This window comes from Mus musculus, chromosome 10 (genome assembly GCF_000001635.26).
Source record: "Mus musculus strain C57BL/6J chromosome 10, GRCm38.p6 C57BL/6J".
In the NCBI taxonomy this organism is placed as follows: Eukaryota; Metazoa; Chordata; class Mammalia; order Rodentia; family Muridae; genus Mus; species Mus musculus.
The window spans coordinates 15,657,276-15,677,925 of NC_000076.6; the positions used below are offsets into that span (position 1 = coordinate 15,657,276).

At 35.5% G+C, this 20,650-nt stretch overlaps 1 pseudogene; it reads left to right on the plus strand.

Moving 5' to 3' along the window:
- Gm46188 overlaps positions 1 to 14,110 on the plus strand; it is a 122,595-nt pseudogene extending 108,485 nt beyond the window's left edge.
- The last annotated feature ends 6,540 nt before the right edge of the window (positions 14,111 to 20,650 follow it).

Below are 20,650 nucleotides of genomic sequence, written 5' to 3' on the forward strand. Positions count from 1 at the left end.
CCATTTTCAGAGACTGCAAAATCCATTTTTAACATGCCAATTCACCCCAAAATAAGTGTATAAATTCAATACAAACCAGATCAAAATAGCAGCAAGTCATATTTTAGATATTGTCAAACTAACTCAAGAATTTATATAGAAGGCTCAGATAATAAAGACATCCTAAAATATATAAGAAATAAAATACTGTAAAATTCATCTAACTCTTCTCTAATCTAAATAAATTCAATTTAAATATATAGTATCACATTGATAAAAATAGCCATTAAGATACTAAACAGTTGAGTTAGAAAAAAATGTTTAGGAACAGATTTTTTAAAAATCCTAAAATCTGTAAAAGGAAACAGGTGATATTATATTTTTAGTTACAGCTATTTGGCCTTGCAGTGGAACATGCTCAACCTTAGCAGAGTCTATGGTCCTAAAGAAAGTCTCTGTGTGCTATGGAAAACTTTGTAACTTTCTGTGTAACTGCTATGCTATATCCATAGCTCACTATTTCCTTCTTCTTATCTAACTCCCTAGTTCTTGCAGTTTTCTGTTCTTTCTCCTACAATGATTCCTAAGCCTCCAGAGGAAGCAAAATGATATAGATGTCCCATTCTTGACTGAGCCCTCTCCAGTGTTCTCTCCCCATTGACTAGATGTGTACTTTGTTGTTAATCTCCATCTACCACAAATAGAACACATAATTGTATAAACAATTGAATGTATACACAGAGAATTCAAGAAACTCTTTAATGGCAATATATATCTTAGTTGAGGTACAAGTTTTTTAGTGTAGTGGATTCAGCTCAATTTTTATTTTGGGAAATAGAGATGAGACAATCCATCAAGACTTCCTGGGATTCACTATATATTGTGGTTTTATTTGACTATATATTGTAGTCCTCTGCTGAAGGAATGTCTCTGTAAGAATGGCATATTTTTACATGACATGAATAAATTATGAACACTGAGGAAGTTGAGGCAGATGATCCTGATCATTATTGGCTATGTTCCAGGAAATGCGTCTGAAACAAAGAAGCAAATAAACAAGAGTTTCAAAAGTCTTTTTCTAAATTTAATATTTTGTCTTGGGAGTACTAAATGGCAATGAGCTTCCTATACACAAAGATAAAAGTGCAGTAGCATCATATTGCTGAATCGTTGGAATAGATCGGAAACTACTGCATGCAAATTAGCAAATATATGTGTGGCAAAGAAAGGACCGGGCTTTTGGGTTACTTAGGGCTAAGGAATGAATCATATGTGTGAGAGAGACAGAGACACAAAGAGAGAAAGACTAAGAGAGATATATGCAAAGAGACAAAAAAGAGGAGAGAGAGAGAGAGAGAGAGAGAGAGAGAGAGAGAGAGAGAGAGAGAGAAAGAGAGAGAGAGAGAGTTGTAAGCATCAGCCATTTCTGTGAGCTAGGTTTACCTGATTATAGTGAATGGGAAGGAAACCCAGGCTGGGAAAGGGACCACATAAGACTGAGTCTAGGACAAGGTTACTGCAAACAATGCCTCTTTGTATACCCTCCTCAGAACCAGAATACAATGGTGGCTGCCAGGATCAATACTATGGTAGTTGCCAGGATATAGTGATACTTGTAAGCTTTAAGGTACAAAATTAATGCTTAAGACTAAGTGTTCTGTCAAACATCTATATGCTTCTTTGACTTTTAGGGAAAAAAGATAAATACAGAACCTGAATGTTTCACTCTCTGGGGAAGTGCCTCAGTTTTTTTCAGAAACCAAGGCACATATTTCCCCAGGAGCCATGAAATCTGACCTAAATAAATTATGATGTATGCCTCTTAAGGTAGGTAGCCCAGGAAAATGTCATAGTTCCCCACATTAAGTAAAAAGAATGTATATGGTTAACAGAGTGCTCATACAACTCTAATTCATATTTATTTTTACAGATTTATTTTATCAATACTTCTTCTCCAATAAAATAAAATGATTAATCATTAAAACTTAGTGTCAAAACTGTAATTTAAGAAAAAGAAAGGCCTAGGTCAGTAACATGCCATATTTCCAAATTATAAAGATTTGAAATGTCAGATGGTGAAAATCTGCTATTTAAAAATATTTATTTATAATAAATGATAAGAACAGTATCTCCACATAAAAGAAGGCCAATTCTCATGTTGTAAACTTTTATAGGCTCTCAACTCTTATTTATTTTAGTTGTTATACTTCCAAGTGGTTAACCCATTTCTCAAATGAGAAGATTCAATAGATGTCAGTTGGTGAAGGCATTTCAAATGCATTCTAAAATGTGGATCTCATTTCAATGATGAAAGGCTGTCATTCAAGCCAAGCTAACACATAGGATGCACTTGCTTAGAAATCAAAAACTGATGAAAGAAAGGTGATATGCTTCACAATGATGAATTCAAGAGAATAATCCATTGATACTTTAAAAGTGTTTTTCTAACTTGAATTGTCCCATTTACTCAATAAATATGTATTGTATAACTCATTTTTGTAAAAAAATATATATGCTATCATTTTGCCATATTGACTATATTTGTTACATTATAAATCAAGAGTTCCTTAATCGTGAAATGTCTAAATGTGTTAGCTTTATTTACAAATAGATAGTTTTGTTACATGTGTTTTTTTCCATTATTGTAACATCTGTGGACATTTAAAGGATGAAGTGAGACACTCGAAGTTATTTTTCTCTTAATATAATCATGATATTAGAATTAGAATGAGTGCTATTGTTCCAGGAATCAATGTTTGCCTTGTGAGTTTAACAGTTAATAGACACATTTTTTTTTTTTTTAGAATGAATTCAGGTCTCTCTCTTTTTTTTTTTTTTTTTTTTTTTTTTTTTAGGTATACAGTTAAGGGTCTTAGGGCATGGTTGCTTTCAGTTTTGAACTTTGAAAATCATGCCTTCATTTTACAAAGATGACATGTAACTTCTCCATACCATTTGACTATAAATTAATTATTACATACTCATCTTGGTAGCTATGAGTGGAGCAATTTTAAAATACAGAAGATTGTTGGTTCTTAAGCCTAATATAACAAAATCCTTTCTAGACTATCTACCAGAATATTTTCCTGTGATCCTTTTTTATATAATACTCTATTGTCTATGCTCTACAACCATATCACTGCTACAACTGTGATGACCAAGTCTTCTACAAGGAGACCCTGAATTAAGAGTGATATGTACTAAGCAGCACAAGTTTCATATATTTGCATCCACAAAAACATCAGCTTAACTAAACCTTCACACATGTACAATGATAATTTAACAGGAACTAATGAAATTAGGAGAAATTATGTCCAGGTGAGGTCTGGTTGGAGCAAAAGAAAACAAATTCCATAAGAAGATAGTAGGAAGCTCAGTCTTATCCCTATTACTAAGTCTCCATACTTTCTGCAGCAGAGCACTGCAAGATCCTTACAGAGGAATGGGGACACTCTGCTCCACCTTGCATATCATTATGTGTCCACCCTAGTTAACACTGGCTAAGGATGATGTTATTGTTTGAATGCTTGATCAGAGGGACTCACACTATTAGGAAGTGTAGCCTTGTTGGAGTAGGTGTGGCCTTATTTGAGGAAGTGTGTCACAGTAAGTGTGGGTTTTGAGGTTTCTATGCTCAAGTCCCACCTAGTGTGGAATTCCAGTCCCTTTCTGGCTGCCATTGGATCAAGATATAGAACTCTCAGCTCGTCAGGATCACGTCTTCCTGGACTATCCCATGCTTTCCACCATGATGAGAATGGATTGAATTTCTAAAATGGTAAACCAGCCCCCAATTAAATATTTTCCTTTATAACAGATGCCTTGGTCATGGTATGTCTTCACAGCAATAAACACCTAACTAAGACATATAATACCCATAGACCTAAGCTCTAAGCCCACCACAATTCCAAATCAACTGCAGAATCCCCAGGAAGAAGACAGCCATCATTGGGAAGAGAGGCCCCTTGGTCTAGCAAACTTTATATGCCCCAGTACAGGGAAACACCAAGGCTAAGAAGTAGGAGTAGATGGATAGGGAAGCAGGGGGTGGGGTGGGTATAGGGTACTTTTGGGATAGCATTTGAAATGTAAATGAAGAAAATGCCTAATAAAAAATTAGGAAGAGAAAAAAAAAGAAGAAGATATACTTCTATAGACTCAAGCAGAAACCAACCTCCATATGCCTTGTTCTACTAAAGGAATAAATGTGGAAGTCTAGTACTTAGCTTTGTGTTTCATTTTTGGAGTATGAAGCTCTGCAGGAGGTATTATTATAGCTCAATATTGCCAATGCATCTTAAATATAATATTTTATTAACTCAAATATGGTTTATGATTTTATGATATTTAGAAATTTTGTTTAGGTTAATGTATATGACCACTTCTAAAAATTCAAAACTTAAGTCCTTTCTTTGATGTGTCACATCTAAACTCACTAAAAACATTCATTCATAGGTAATAAAGTAATAATTTCTGTCACTTAAATATAAAAGAACAGGTAACAATAATCAACCATGTAATAAGATAGTACATTTATTTTACAGTTTACTTACAGCCATTTTACATATATTATTTGATATATTCCACCTTAAAGAAGAAAAAGATATTTAGGAAGAAACAAAAATGAAATTTGATCATGAACTGATTTATGCAATAAATGTTTGAGTTGCACAAGTCAAATGATTTTACTTGGCCAACCAGTTACTTAGCACTAAGCTCACCAATGACTTGTAACTGAATCTACAGTTAGTTTGCAATTATACAGGCTATATTGAATGCTGAAGTATGTCTTGTTTTCTTCCTCATATTAAAAAAAAATCACAGATTTTATTTAATATTATGTCACTGCCTAAGAATCTTGTGCTTCTTTCTTTCTGGGGACTTCTACAAAATAAAACCAGTGTCTGAATAAGTCTGCTGATACTGTCTCTGTGTTTCTAATATACACATGGCATCCTTTTGAGTTCCCATTTTGATGTAAGTCTCAATGTAGTCAATGTTCTATTGCTGTGAAGAGACACCATGGCCATGACAACTCTTATGGTACATTTACAGAATGGAGTACTACTCAGCTATTAAAAGGAATGAATTTATGACATTCCTAGGCAAATGGTTGGACCTGGAGGGCATCATCCTGAGTGAGGTAACCAATCACAAAAGAACTCAAATGATATGTACTCTCTGATAAGTGGATATTAGCCCAGAAACTTAGTATACCCGAGATATAACATACAATTTGCAAAACACATGAAACTGAAGAAGAATGAAGACCAAAGTGTGAACACTTTGCCCCTTCTTAGAATTGGAAACAATCACCCATGGAAGGAGTTACAGAGACAAAATTTGGAGCTGAGACAAAAGGATGGACCATCTAGAGACTGCCATATTCAGGGATCCATCCCATAATTCGCCTCCAAACGATGACACCATTGCATACACTAGCAAGCGTTTGCTGAAAGGACCCTGATATAGCTGTCTCTTGTGAGACTAAGCTGGGGCCTAGCAAACACAGAAGTGGATGCTCACAGTCAGCTATTGGATGGAGCACAGCGCCCCCAATGGAGGAGCTAGAGAAAGTATCCAAGGAGCTAAAGAGATCTGCAACCCTGTAGGTGCAACAACATTATGAACTAACCAGTACCCCGGAGCTCTTGACTCTAGCTGCATATGTATCAAAAGATGGCCTAGTCGGCCATCACTGGAAAGAGAGGCCCATTGGACATGCAAACTTTAAATGCCCCAGTACAGGGGAACACCAGGGCCAAAAAATGGGAATCGGGTGGATAGGGGAGTGGGGGGGGAGGGTGGGGGGGACTTTTGGGATAGCATTGGAAATGTAATTGAGGAAATTACGTAATTAAAAAAAAAAGAAAAAAAAGAAAGCAAGCATTTAATTGGGGCTGTCTTAAGAGTTTCAGGGGCTTAGTACATTGTTATCCTAGTGGGGAGCATGGCAACATGTGGAAAAGTAGCTGGCATTTCTACATTTGAGTCTATGCACAAGGAAGAGTGTGACACTGGGACTGGCTTGGGCTTTGTAAATGCCAAAGCCCACCCACTATGACACACTTGCTCTAACAAGGCCATGGCTACTCCAGCAAGGCTACACCTCCTAATCTGTTTGAAGTAGTCCCACCCTGTGATGATCAAGCATTCAAAATTATAAGCTTATGTGGATCATTCCTATCCAAACCACCACACTCATTATCATGACTATCGTTTTGTTTTGTTTTTTTCTTCTATTGGGTCAGATATAAGTGGTCAGTTATAACTGTAGGATCTGTTCCATGATGTAATATAGGAAACTTTAGAATGTTTTCTTACAGAGCACGTACTCAAATGTGTTTTGGGAGTCAATAACAGGAATGAAAAGAGCATGTGGTAAAAGGTATAATTTCTCTAGCTTTCCATAATGTTTGTTAAATTACCTTAAAGATTGCCCATTAATGCACAGTCAATTTATTCTTACTGAATATATTCACAAAACCACATTTATATGTAGACGATGTTGGAGGATTAGGTTTAATCTTCTATTAATAAATCCTACTCTTAATTGCTTTGTGCTTTGAAATTGCAGCCTACACAAAGGTGATATTTATGCTTTATAAATTATATCTTTCTTGATATTCAATATATCCTTTAACTTAGACATGTAAGTACTATTCTACACATATCATCATTAGAATTTTATCATAATTGATCCATAAAGTTTTTATGTCTATAACTATTTTGGTGTATATATACATACATACATATATATATATGTATGTATTCATTACATTTGAACACACTTACACACAGATATGTGTGTGTGTGTGTGTGTGTGTGTGTGTGTGTACATATATATATTCACTTGCACTTTGTAAATACATTAACAACCAATAAAATATACTTGAAGAAGCCCATCTAGACAAGGCCAAATTATTATTTGAGACAAATATATTAGATATGAATATAAAGGAGACCATTGTTACTCAGTATTTAATTCAATCTCTATTAACATATGAATATGCACAATATATATGTATATAATGTATAGATTTCTAAAGTACATATATAAATAATTTATATATATAAATGGAAACTATATATATAATTTGTAGATTTAATAAAATATTAAAATGCAATGGTCTTTTATATATTCAAATCCAATTTAATTATTTTCATTAATAATTTGTATTTAGCTAGATGGGCCTCCTCAAGAGTCTTTTATTGGTTGGTAATATATTCAAAGTGTGCAAATATGAGACTGTGTGCACCTGTCCTTGCTCTACAAAAGTTTCATTCATGTCTTCAGTCACAAGAGTCACAATTACCTTTTCAACATTCTTCAACAATTCTTCATATTCAGTTCTAGGATCCTGTTAGAAATGGCGTTTTTAGAGTTAGGCTGTTTTCATTCTCTTCTGGTAATTACCTGCCAACTCTTCCAAGTATGACATTGGAATACTCAATTATGTTTTGAGTAAATACTGGTCCTCTTTTATTAATTTTGCTTTCACTACGGAACTTGATATAAAAAATACTAATTAGAAGTTTTTACAAAGCTTAATCTATTTTAATTCATGTTCCCCTGCCTCCCAGGTCCATGAGCATTTTATTTTTCTTCCTGGCAAGAGCTTAAAGTTCTCATGAACTATTTGCTCTTCTCTTTGATGTCTATTGTGTGTAGTCTTTTTCTTTTTGCAGTGTCTTTACACTGATACCCAGTTGATCAGTATTTTGACAGGTACCAGGGTTGATTTTTCTAGTACTCTGACACACCAATTTGTCAATTCTGACTTTCTCTGGGCCTGATTTTAATTCTATATTTTACTTACCTGATTATTTTTCTCACCAGTCTCAGCGTACATGCTAATAATGTTCTGGCTCTCATTTGTCTTGTTTCTGAGAATGTACTAACTTTCAAATGTGTTATTATGTTATTGCATCAGCTTTGGTTTTCATGGACAGCTTCTGGAGCCAGAAAAACAGATGTGAATTTCAAGCTTTCCAAACAAATACTGACTAACCACTGCACCTATCCACATGGTAGCTAATGCATTTGTTAATTGACCATCATCATCAACAATCACTAAACCCCTCACCAGTTAAAAGGCTGAAGCCTGGCTTCCTGTACAGCTAACATCTGTATTATATCCTACCCAAGCATGTATAGTGTCCTAGCTTGCTTCCACACTCCTGGTTACTTTTCTTTCTAACTAAATGAGAGGCCTGAATTACAATTAGGTATTTCAGAATTTCCCCAATCTGTGTGTTTGAACCCAGTTATTTTTGAAAGTTTCTTTCACTATATGGGGTAGGAAACAGATGAATGACTTTACTTATGCGCCTAGGTTCTATAAACCAAAGACAAGGAAATGGGAAGCAAGTTTATGGGCTTTTGTTTCCTCCTCAAAGACAAATCTGCTCATGTCACATGAAAATTGCTGAGTTTATACCAATAAGTATATCCACGTTGAAATTAAAACTGCTTGAAAAATCTTTTCTAAGCTAGTGGTAGGCTTGACAACCATTTCTTTGGGGTCAAATTGGAAGTTCTCAGCTCAGGTTTTCTTCTTATGGAGAATTTGTCTAGAATTGAGGACATAGTGCATCAAGACTGTCTGCCATATACCAATTTAAACTGAAGTACAAATATTATGGGTTTTTGTCTTAAAATCAACAAAAATAAAGGTTTTATGAAAATATTAAGCATGATATGTCTACAAGCTAATCCAAAAGCAGTGCCTAGCCCCTCACAAATCATTGGAGCTTATTTGGTAAGATATCAATTTTACTTACATCAGTTTCTCAGGGTAATGAATAAGCATACCATTATTGTCTTGTCTTCCCCGTACTCTTTTATGGGAAAGAAAAAGGCTTGACAGAAGTATGCCATGGTTGAACAAATAAATTGACTCTTTGATTGTAATATTGTTACTAATTAATTCTACATGGAATCCTGTTTTGCTTTTCTCATTTAGAAGAAAGGAATTATAGTGTGTAGCACACTCTACTACCCTTGACTTTGGTTTGAAAATTTCTCATAACTTGTAATTTAATGTATTTGTTTAACAGGATTTGTAATGATTGTTTTTAGAAATGTCAAAAGCAAGTTAATTTGTCTCAAAGCTTACTCAACGTCCCTATTTTCAAAAACACAATTCTACTTAAAGTTTTTGTTCTAAGATCTACAACAGCATTTTGGGTTTTGTTCATTTGTTTGTTTGTTACATTTTTATTGGATATTTTTTCATTTACATTTCAAAAGTTATCCTCTTTCCTGGTTCCCCCACATAAAACTCCCCACCCCATCCCCTTTCACCCTGCTTCTATGGGTGTGTTCCCCCAACCACCCACCCACTCCCACCTCCTCCACCATGGCATTTCCCTACAGTGGGGCATCAAGCTTTCACAGGACCAAGAGCCTTTCCTCACACTGATGCCCGACCAAGCCATCTTCTGTTACATATGCAGCTGGAGCCATGGGTCCTTCCATATGTACTCTTTGGTTGGTGATTTAGTCCCTCAGAGCTCGGGAGCAGGGTTGGAATGGTTGGTTGATATTGTTGTTCTTCCTATTGGGTTGCAAAGCCCTTCAGCTCCTTCAGTTCTTTCTCTAACTCCTCCATTAAGGACTCTGTGCGGAGTCCAATGGTTGGCTAGGAGCATCCTCCTCTGTATTTGTCATATTCTGACAGAGCCTCTCAAGAGACAGCTATATCAGGCTTCTGTCAGCAAGCTCTTCTTGGCATCCAGAATAGTGTCTGGGTTTGTTAACTGTATATGGGATGGATCCCCAGGTGGAGAGGTCTCTAAATGGCCTTTCCTTTATTCTATGCTTTACACTTGGTTTCCACATTTCCTCCTGTGAGTATTGTAAATGTTTAATACATATATAGCATTGAACACTTGTTCAGAAATTTTGAAAACTAAAATCAAGACCACAGAAACAAAACAAAATACATTTTTCCAAAAAAAAAAAAAGAGCTGGAGGAATTAATTTACCTATAATGACTAGTTTTACTGATTTCATATTAAAAAATTCATAAATTTACATAGAACACATTTTATATGGCCATGTGAAAAGAAGGCAAGTGTTTTAAGGAACAACTGATCTTGAAAATCAAGTAGAATTTTTTTCAATTTTTTATTAGATATTTTCTTCATTTATATTTCAAATGCTATCCTGAAAGTCCCCTATAATTTCCCCTGCCCTGCTCCCCTACCCACCCACTCCCACTTCTTGGCCCTGGCATTCCCCTGTACTGAGGCATATAAAGTTTGCAAGACCAAGGGGCCTCTTTTCCCAATGATGGCCGACTAAGCCATCTTCTGCTACGTATGCATCTAGAGACATGAGCTCTGGGGATACTGGTTAGTTCATATTGTTGTTCCACCTATAGGGTTACAGACACCTCAAGTAGAATATTTAATAAAACTGTGAACATATAGATTATAACATTACTAAAATGTTTAATATGAGAAGGGATAACTGAGAACATTATATTTGCCAAAAATGAAAAATAGTTATTTTTACTCAACACCTGTTTAATAGAAATGAAAGTTATATAAAATAGGACTGAACTGAGTATCTTTCTAAGATTTTAAGCTTTATTTTTATATTGTTTGGTGTTTGGCATAGTTAGGGTTTCTACTATTTGGGGGAAAAAAATCATCTTGAGTAAAACCAAAATAGAGAGTGTTATATTAAATACTTAGTTTCAATCGAGGGTTTGTTTCTACCCCACCTTTGATCATTGTACCAAGATAAAGGACACAAAAGATTTATATTTATAGTAAGCCTTTAAAGCACTAGAGCTGGCTAGAATCTGCCCTGTGTGCCATTATGCCTACTTCCCTGCCAATAACTCTGATATGTCACTTGCTGATGATATATCTATCTTGTCAGCTCTTACCTCATGCCCAGGTTGCAAGACTCTTTACTCCATAGCATCTGCTCCCCTCTCCTGCCTCCGCTATTCCCCCTCATGGTCTTGCCTCAGACCCCCAACCGCAAGAAAACAAACCCTGAGTACTTCTCTCTTGCTCTGCTATAGGCTGTAGGCACCTTTATTCAACCAATAGTTTTAAAGAGCAGGATTACGTAGCATCACTTGGTGTATGTGAAAATTTCCTTGTCCCTGGGGTTGAGGGGGGGGGGCAACTAGACCTTGTGGGCCAGTATTTAGCATTACAATATATAACAGCAGACCAAACATTAATAGGTAAGGAAAGAGTACTTATATATGCATGTCCTGATCATAACAAACCATAAAGAGAAGTCTGGGAAGAAACTCAAGACAGGAACCTGGTGGGAGGCACTTAAGCAACATCAGAGAACAATGTTTCGTACTCATCTGATTTCTCAGCCTGCTTTGCTATAACAACCCAGCATCATGGGCTCAAGACTAGCACTACACACAGAGAGCTGAGCCCAGACTCAACTGCAGGCCCAAGATATCATATTAATTCGAACACCACAATATAAAACACCTCAACTTTTAAATCCTCAAAGTCTTTAACTTTTCACACATTCAGCAGTATACAAAGTTCAGTATTTTGTGCTGGGACACTCATAGTTCTCCATTTGCCAAAGGGCATGGGCCACTTCTCAAGCTCCAACCTTTGCAGCATTATGCTGTTGTTGGGAAGGGGTTGTTTGCCAGAGAAGTTGAACAAGGAGAGACAGAGGTACCTTAGTTCTAATATTATCTTATTTACATTTTCACTAGATAAATCTAAGATCTTCACTTTTCCACACAACTCTGTCAGACTACGTCAGCTATCGATATCAATAACTAACTCACTGCCAGACTGTTTGACTAGGAAGCCTTAGGAGACAGAATCTTAATCAAATTGTGTTTTATAATTTTTATGTGTTTGACAAAAAGATTTTATTTTAAATACAAGTGATATAATTGCTTAGACTCATCTACTAATAATTAATCATTTAAATATTTAAACATTTGTAACCTACAAGGGACACACCAAGTAAAAGCTATGCTCATAATTGGTGTCATGAAAATACTCATTAAAACATTTCGTGGGTCTTTCTTGCTTTCTTACTCTCACATTCTGAATATCTTTAGAGCTAATTAGAATATTGAAGATTCTCTTAGGATTTATATGCACATCAGTAGCTTTAAACCATTCACAAAATACATACTCAGGTTTTTCTTGTGGTTTAAGTATGCATTTGCATAAAATAAAAGTACTATTTTTTACCATTATACTGTTTGACACCTTTTATTAACCAATTTTTTTTAGCTTTAGTCATCTCATATGCTTTTGCTATATTTAAAAAATGACATGCTAAATATTATCAAAATCTTAGACTTGAAAATGCAAAGGGTAATTTAAACTGCATAATATAAATAGGAACAAAAAAAGAAGGATCTTTGGATGCAGAAACTATTCTGAATGTCCACATGATATCATAGTATCATTATTTTTCTTTACAAGGCAGAATCACAAAAGATTCTCAATATATACATTACTCTCTGGAAAAATTATCTGTCTATAAAGTTTAAACATTTTGCTCACACAATAGGAGGAATTCTAAATCAATGCATTTAGAAGAATGCTCCACTAACCAGTGGTCATTTGTTCTTCTGTATATAAAAGCAAGGAATTATCAACATGAAAAAGAAAATAAGATAATTTTCAACTAATGGCAGGGTGTCCATTATATTAAGATTTCCCATGGACTCTTGAAGTTATGCATAATATGTAACTATGCACATTAGTTCTGAGATGTTGTACACATCCACATCCCAGTGCATGCTGAACCTAGAGCCTGTCTCACAGAACAGCTGGCTATAAGTTAATGACAGATATATATATATATATATATATATATATATATATATATATATATACATACATATATCATAAATATTCAGCACTCCGGTGTTGGGCAGATGATTAAGACTTCACTACTTTGCATTATGCCAGTCAAATAGTCAGTAGTTGTAAATTGTGTACTAGCTACCTCTATTAATAAACACATCAGTAAATAAATTGACATGATTATAGGAGAAAAGATGTAAGAATAAGAGATTCTAGGTAGAGTTAAGTGTGGACAACTCTTTTCATGGTAGCTGTCTTAGTCAGGGTTTCTATTCCTGCACAAACATCATGACCAAGAAGCAAGTTGGGGAGGAAAGGGTTTATTCGGCTTACACTTCCATACTGCTGTTCATCAGCAAGGAAATCAGGACTGGAACTCAAACAGGTCAGGAAGTAGGAGCTGATGCAGAAGCCATGGAGGGATGTTCTTTACTGGCTTGCTTCCCCTGGCTTGTTCAGCCTGCTTTCTTATAGAACCCAGGACTACCAGTCCAGAGATGGTCCCACCCACAAGGGGCCTTTCCCCCTTGATCACTAATTGAGAAAATGCCTTACAGTTGGATCTCATGGAGGCATTTCCTCAACTGAAGCTCCTTTCTCTGTGATAACTCCAGCTGTGTCAAGTTGACACAAATCTAGCCAGTACAGTAGCTAAATAAGATTGAGAGAAAAAGACAATCTTTCTTCCCAATAGTTTTGGAAAAACAGGTTTATTCTATGTGAAAATATAAGCTGTAACCCATCATTACTTAATGGGTGAAAATATAAATAAAATGCAAAAATATATATAAAAATATAAATGAGGACCCAGGAGGTCAACGGCTTGTGGAACACCATGCCTAAGTTTATTGTGACTACTGTGGTATGTATCTTACCCACAATTCACCATGTGTGAGGAAGACTCATTGCCATGGTCTGAAGACTATTACCAGAAATGGATGGAAGGGCAGGTCCAAAGTCTGACTTACAAAGCAACCACTGCATTTCAATAAGGAAAGATCCCTCTGGCTCTGTTCTCTGCTCCTCTGCCTGCAGAGGCCTTGATCCCACCTTCCACCAGTCTCCCGGGTCATCCTTGGCCTGACATGATGCCTGCACTCAACATGGGGAGACCTCCCATGATACCAATGATAGGTCCTCTTCCTCCTCCTGGGATGATGCCAGTGGGAGCAGATCTTGGGATGAGAACACCCATGGGAGACCACATGCCCATGATGTGTGAGCCTCCAATGATGAGACCTCTTCCCAGCCCTGGGTGGTGCCCACATGGCCTGGCATGACCCTGCCAGACAGATGAGAGCAGAAGCACTCTTTATCATTTTGCACTTCTTTTTGTTTCACCAGGTGTCTTAGTTAGGGTTTTACTGCTAAAAACAGACACCAACGACCAAGGCAAGTCTTATAAAAAACATTTAATTGGGGCTGGCTTACAGGTTCAGAGGTTCAGTCCATTATCATCAAGGTGAGAGCATGGCAGTATCCAGGCAGGCATGGTGCAGGCAGAGCTGAGAGTTCTATATCTTCATCCAAAGGCTGCTAGTGGAAGACTGACTTCTAGGCAACTAGGTTGAGGATCTTATACCCACACCCACAGTGACACACCCATTCCAACCAAGTCACATCTATTCCAACAAGGCCACACCTCCAGATGGTGCCACTCCCTGGTCCAAGGATATACAAACCATCACACCAGGAGATCTTGGTGATGAATGAGCCTGAGTGTTTCCTAGATTCATGACAAGGAAACTTCCCTTCCTAACAGAGAGAATACTTACTGTAGGGAGAAGTGATACAAAAACGGGAAGTTTTTACTTATATTGTGAAATGTGAAAATAAAATGGTCAGCTCTTTTAGTTTAAAAAAAAATACAGCAGGGCAGTGGTGGCACATGCCTTTAATCCCAGCACTTGTGAGGCAGAGGCAGGCAGATTTCTGAGTTCAAGGCCAGCCTGGTCTACAGTGTGAGTTCCAGGACCGGAAGGGCTATACAGAGAAACCCTGTCTCAAAAACACGCCCCCCCCAAAAAAATTACAAATGGAACGGTATACTGTACAAAATTTTTATTCTGAAGTTTTTAAAAATAATTTTAGGCTTTCTTTCAAGAAGTCAATTATGTAAAAGTAATTTAAAAGAATATAAATAATCAATTATTTTAAATAATCAAATAATCATTAAATAATCTGTTTAAAATGAAATTAAATATGTTCACATACAATGGACATTAATCAGAAAAAACTGGTGAATTTCATATTTCTGCATTAATATGGAAGTGTCACTTTTTTGTATTTATCAAAATTCTGAATTTGAAAAAGGTAACTTCATTTAAATAAAACTGCTAAAATGTAATCTTGATACAATGATTCATATGTTTAAAATATTTGTACTCCCATTATTAACAGGTGATTACACTTAGCACAGATAGTGATAATATAGGAAACAAACTCGTTCTCAATTATAATTGAAACTTAATTACGTGCTGATAACAAAACAGTGGAATACACAGGAATAGAAATATAAATTCAACATTATATAGTACTCATAAAGAAGATTATAAAATGTCTTAGTGAAGCTTATACAAATGATCTCAATTATGTATTTAGATATATTTAGAAGAAAAAGTTGGCTATACAAAAATTGTTTCTTATGTTGTTAAAAACCCAGAACAGAGTATAGTAACATTTGTGGGAGCAAAACACAGTCATCAAATTTCCTTGGTATATCTCTTTCCACCAATTCTGAAATTCTTTAGAAGATGTTGTCTGCCCAACTGTCTTCATTTAATCCTTTTAGCTCACATGCAAATTAAAATATTCTGAACCTGACATTTAATTGTAGAAAATTCTAGGTGAGATGTAAAGGTGATTGAAAACCTTTAGAGTAACTCTTCCTTGCTTATTCCTAAGATTCCCATGTCATATACTTCTATTAAACATTGTGAGAAAATTGCTTATTAGAAGAAAGTGCATTAGGTAAATTTTAGTTAAAGTTGAAGGAAGACAATGAATAAACTGTGTCAAGAATATAAATACATCACATCCTATAGATACCACACTGCAAAAGGTAAAACAGAAAATAAAAACAGGCATGTAAGCCTACTATCTTGAAGGCTAATGTGTACAAAAATTCTAAAATTGAATGAATATATCAACCAGAGATTTAGAAAGTATTGTCAAACCAAGGAAAAGTAAATACACAAAAATCTAGATTAAGCAGTACCTGGCAATCTACTACATCATGTCTTCAAATTGATGAAATATTGAAGCTGTCAGTCTACAGTCTACAAACAGTGGAAACAGTTTTCAACAATGAGGGGAAATGAAGACAGACCATTCAAGAAATATTTGTGTACTACCAGCAAACAAATAAAATATAAGATGACATTCTTCAGCCAGACTAAAGTGTTAATTATGTATACAAAATAAAAACACTACCTGGCCATTACTTGAAAAATGCATTCATATCCTAAATTTTATGTTTATGTTTTATATATATATATATATATATATATATATATACATATATATATATAATTGCATATAAATTACATATATACTAGACATATTAGATAATTACATATATATTAGGACATAATAAAAGTCTGAGCAGGGATTACATCAAGTTTAGTGTTGTATTTATATTAAAGTGTAAAAACTCAGAATTTTACTTCAAATTAAAAACATAGTAAATCCATGCTTAACAGCTTGCTGGCAGGAAACAACATACGGCCATTACATCATATAGGTAGAGTCTGTGTCATGGAAATAATAGAAACAATAGAGAGGAAAGTAGTTTTGTGTATCGTGATAACCATATGCTAACAAAGTACATTCTAAAATCAGAATGCTGGTGGTATTTGGGTATCCATTTTCTTTATGCTCTTCAAGGCACAGAGAAGACCTCTAGACTGCTAGAAACACCTTACCCTGTTAGCACAGATGGATTTTTTTAAAATAGTTTTATTAAATGGCACATATGCTGGTTAATTTTATGTCAGCTTCACACATGCTATAGTTATCAGAGAGGAGAGACCCTCAACTGAGAAAATGCCTCTCTAAGTCTGGGCTGTAGGATAGTCTATATAGCATTGTCCCAATTCATGTTTGATGTGGGCAGACCCATCTTGTTGTGGGTTGAGCAGCTTCTAGTCAGGTATTCCTGAGCACTATAAGAAAGCAGGCTGAATAAGCCATAAGGAGAAAACCTATAAGAACCACTCTTTCATGGCCTCTGCATCACTTTCTGCCTCCAGGTTTCTGCCTTGCTTGAGCCCTGACTTCCTTTAGGTACGGTAGTCTAAGACCAATAAATCCTTTTTTCCCCCATGGTGTTTCATCACAGCAGGAGTAACTCTAAGACAGCATTTTAAATTTTTCTTATTTTCTTCAATTAAGTTACTAAGCTCTCAAATCCTGCATGTCACTTTTAAAAGGAAAGGAGGAACCTGGAGAGAAGGCTCAATGGCTAACCTGCCCCTCACAAGAAGGAACTAAGTTTCAGTTTTCCATAAACCACTTACATGTTAGGTAGCTCTGGGGCCCTGCTTTAATTCCAGTGCTCAGAATACAGAAGCAGAGGCTCATTAGAACAACCTGGCTATCTAACCCAACTGTATCAGTGAGCTCTGAGTTCTATTGATAGACCAAACTGTAATGAGTAAGGTGGCAAGCGATCTAGGAAGACTCCTCATTTTAACTCCTAACCTCCATACAAAGCACACACATACATGTGTGCCCCCACACATACCAATGCTCCTATATTTATACATAGATAAAAGTTAAGAAAAGAGTTGAAAGCAAGAAATTAGTTTCTTGCCACTTTACACATTTAAGGATGTTTTTTCAAATCCAACTTTTCTGTTTCTTGTCTTGTAGGAAGGTGCATTTGAACAACTTGGATTGCATTTCTCCGATGCATTTAGCAAGTTCAATGTATTGGATGCTTGCAATGACCCACTCAGCTGCAAACAATAAAAGAATGACAACAGATTTGATATTGTGAGCTGGTGAGCACTTTGAGTGATTTTAAAGGGCAGCACATGTTTTCTCATTCAAAGGTGTTAAGTGGCTGTTGATAACTTAGGCTCTCATTTCTCAAGATTGTCATTTACTGGTCTGTTATGTGACCGCTGCATCTTTTCTAGGGTGTCGCTTTCATGGGTTATGTAACAGATGTTTCAACTATTGAAATCTCTCCAAAGTTATCACTTTTTTAAATCTGTAAATCTTTATAACTTATTTCAAAGATCTGAAGCTTGTACATCATGTTCGAGAAATGATTGTGGAGACAGTTAAGGCTCTGAACTTTCTAGCTCTTTGATAGACATAGATAAGAGAAATTTGAAGGTTTGTTATACTAGAAGCTATGATATAAAACTATACTATTTTTTTTTCTTATATTTTAATGTGGATGGGGGAGTGAGTGGTGGGTGGAGCCATAACAGATTTACCACCTTATTCAGTCCTCAGCATTATATTATAAAGAGGGGGTTAGTCATTGGTCTAAGGTTTAAAAAGTGATATAATCTACAAAGGGTCACAGGGTTGTAACTGGCAATGTTGTTTTGTATCAAGCCCAAGATGATTCAAAGTCCATATCCCAGTGATCTACAAACTGCCTCCCAGTATTGGCTAGCTCTGTGCTGTATATAGGACACTACACTCTACAACATGTCTAGATGTGTAGCTCCATGTTATTGAACAGTGTTGAGTCAAGTCATCAAAAAGCTCTGTTCTACAAGTGTTAGTGAGTTATTCACATCTACCTATCTTTTATGCCTGTGTCTATGCCTCATTAAGCACAAAGGTCAATAAAACCTTCTCAGGAGGTGAGACCTCATATTCAATCAATAAACAGAAGACATTCACAGCAGCATGAAAAGAAAATCAAATCAAATCTAACTTGGAGGAAAGTTCCTAATGATATCATTAGTTAAAGTCAATTCACATCAAAGGGAGGAGATGCCCTTTCCCTTTTTTGCTGTTAAAGAGCTTTGGCTTTATTTAGAGTCAGTTTTATTGTAGATTTAGTATGAAGTACTCTAAAATAATAATTGAAGCAACTGAATAATGAAGTCTCATACAATAACATTAATTGTAAATTCCACTGAATACGATATGGTAATCTATGTGTTCTGACTCTTGGGCCCTTTGTTCATTCCTTTTCAGAGAGTTTGATTTCACTACCCAGTCCTCCTTATTTGATAGTTTATTGGATAGACCATTTATCAAACATCAGACTCCCATAAAATATAAAGAATAATTAAATTTGCTGTGTTGAAAACATCATTTCTCTTTCACTCTTATTTTAAAACACCAAACTCTTGTTATTCTCATTCAGCAGAGACAAACTCTTTTAAAGTAAGCCACAGTTCTTCAGCCCCTGCAGAATACAGTAACATTGTCTGGTTTAGCACTGAGTTCCTTCACATGGTTACTCACAAATTTCTTCTGCTTCCCTTGACCCCAGTATAAGCAGAAGACAGAGGCAAGGGTGATATCTCAGCCTTAGAATCAGTAATCAAATGGCTATGGCAAAATTCTGCCTCCATGTTTTCACAAGGAAAAGCTAGCAGCGTGCAGTTCAGAGGGCTAGGGGACACATTCAGCCTTTTGAATAGCCACAGTAATATTTATAAAGGACACCTGAGCAAATATTTGAAAGATTTTCACTTAAGAAACTTGTCCCTTCCTACTTAGTTTCTACACAATTATTTTTAAGAATGTGTGCCTTTGAGTCTAATTCAGTGAAGACTGATTTCATCTACTTATATTCTGAATATCTGTCAGGATACAAATCAAATAAAGAAGCTAATTGTCCTTATTGAAAACTGTTGAAATGTACTCTCATTTATATGTTACATAGGAATGTGCTATCTAAGGCTTCATTGTATTTACATTAAAATTATGTAATGGTATATCCATCTTGTATCCTCTTTATTATTTTAAGGAAATGTCTGCTAAAAGAGAACTCAAAATGATCCCATATAAGAAAATGAAGACTAAAATCAATAGTGTACTTGCCTTAGAAATGGAATTGTTACTATAAATGTAGGATGGGCAGTATTACTACCAGTGTAATGAATTTATATCATTCCCCTGAAAACTGGAATAACATCAAATAACAACATACTTACAGAAATATTTTGAAATTGGACTATACTCACAAATAATTAGATATACTTTTTAAAAATACACACAAAATGGAATGAATTGTGCATGCATATTGAATAGTTTTTTTTAAAAAAAAGATGATGAGAAACAACTACATCAGTGTTTGTTTTGTTTCTCTGCAATCTATTGTATAAATGGTGCATGTTTATAACTGCTTAGCTGATCAATAGCCTGTTTCCTTTCAAACTTTCAATCACTACTTGTGGTTCGCTCCATAACTTTGACACTGTGTCTGTAGTCTGCATTTTTTACCCAGTCACTCCCACAGAATCAACCTAATCATCTCTCTCCATGGTTTGTGAGCACCACATGAATCAGTTTGCCTGATTGAACATATAGAATAAAATGTTCAAATCTTCATCTTCTCGCGTCAGACATTGAGAACAAAACCTAGATTATACTAGAACCCCATTTTGAATCACAATATGAAAAAATTGCATATAAAGAATGTCAGAAAAAGAAACTGACTCAAGTGCCTCAAAGAGCAAGGCTACTCCCAATAAATCTTACACCTTTGGAACAAATCCTCCTGGCACGTGTAAACTACACTGTGCTGAGCTCGGCTAAGATTGAATATGATGGAGCAGGTTACATTGTATAAATACAACATTCCAATTTCGAATTCTGTTATGATCACAAATATTATCAACCAAAGGTAAGTACACAA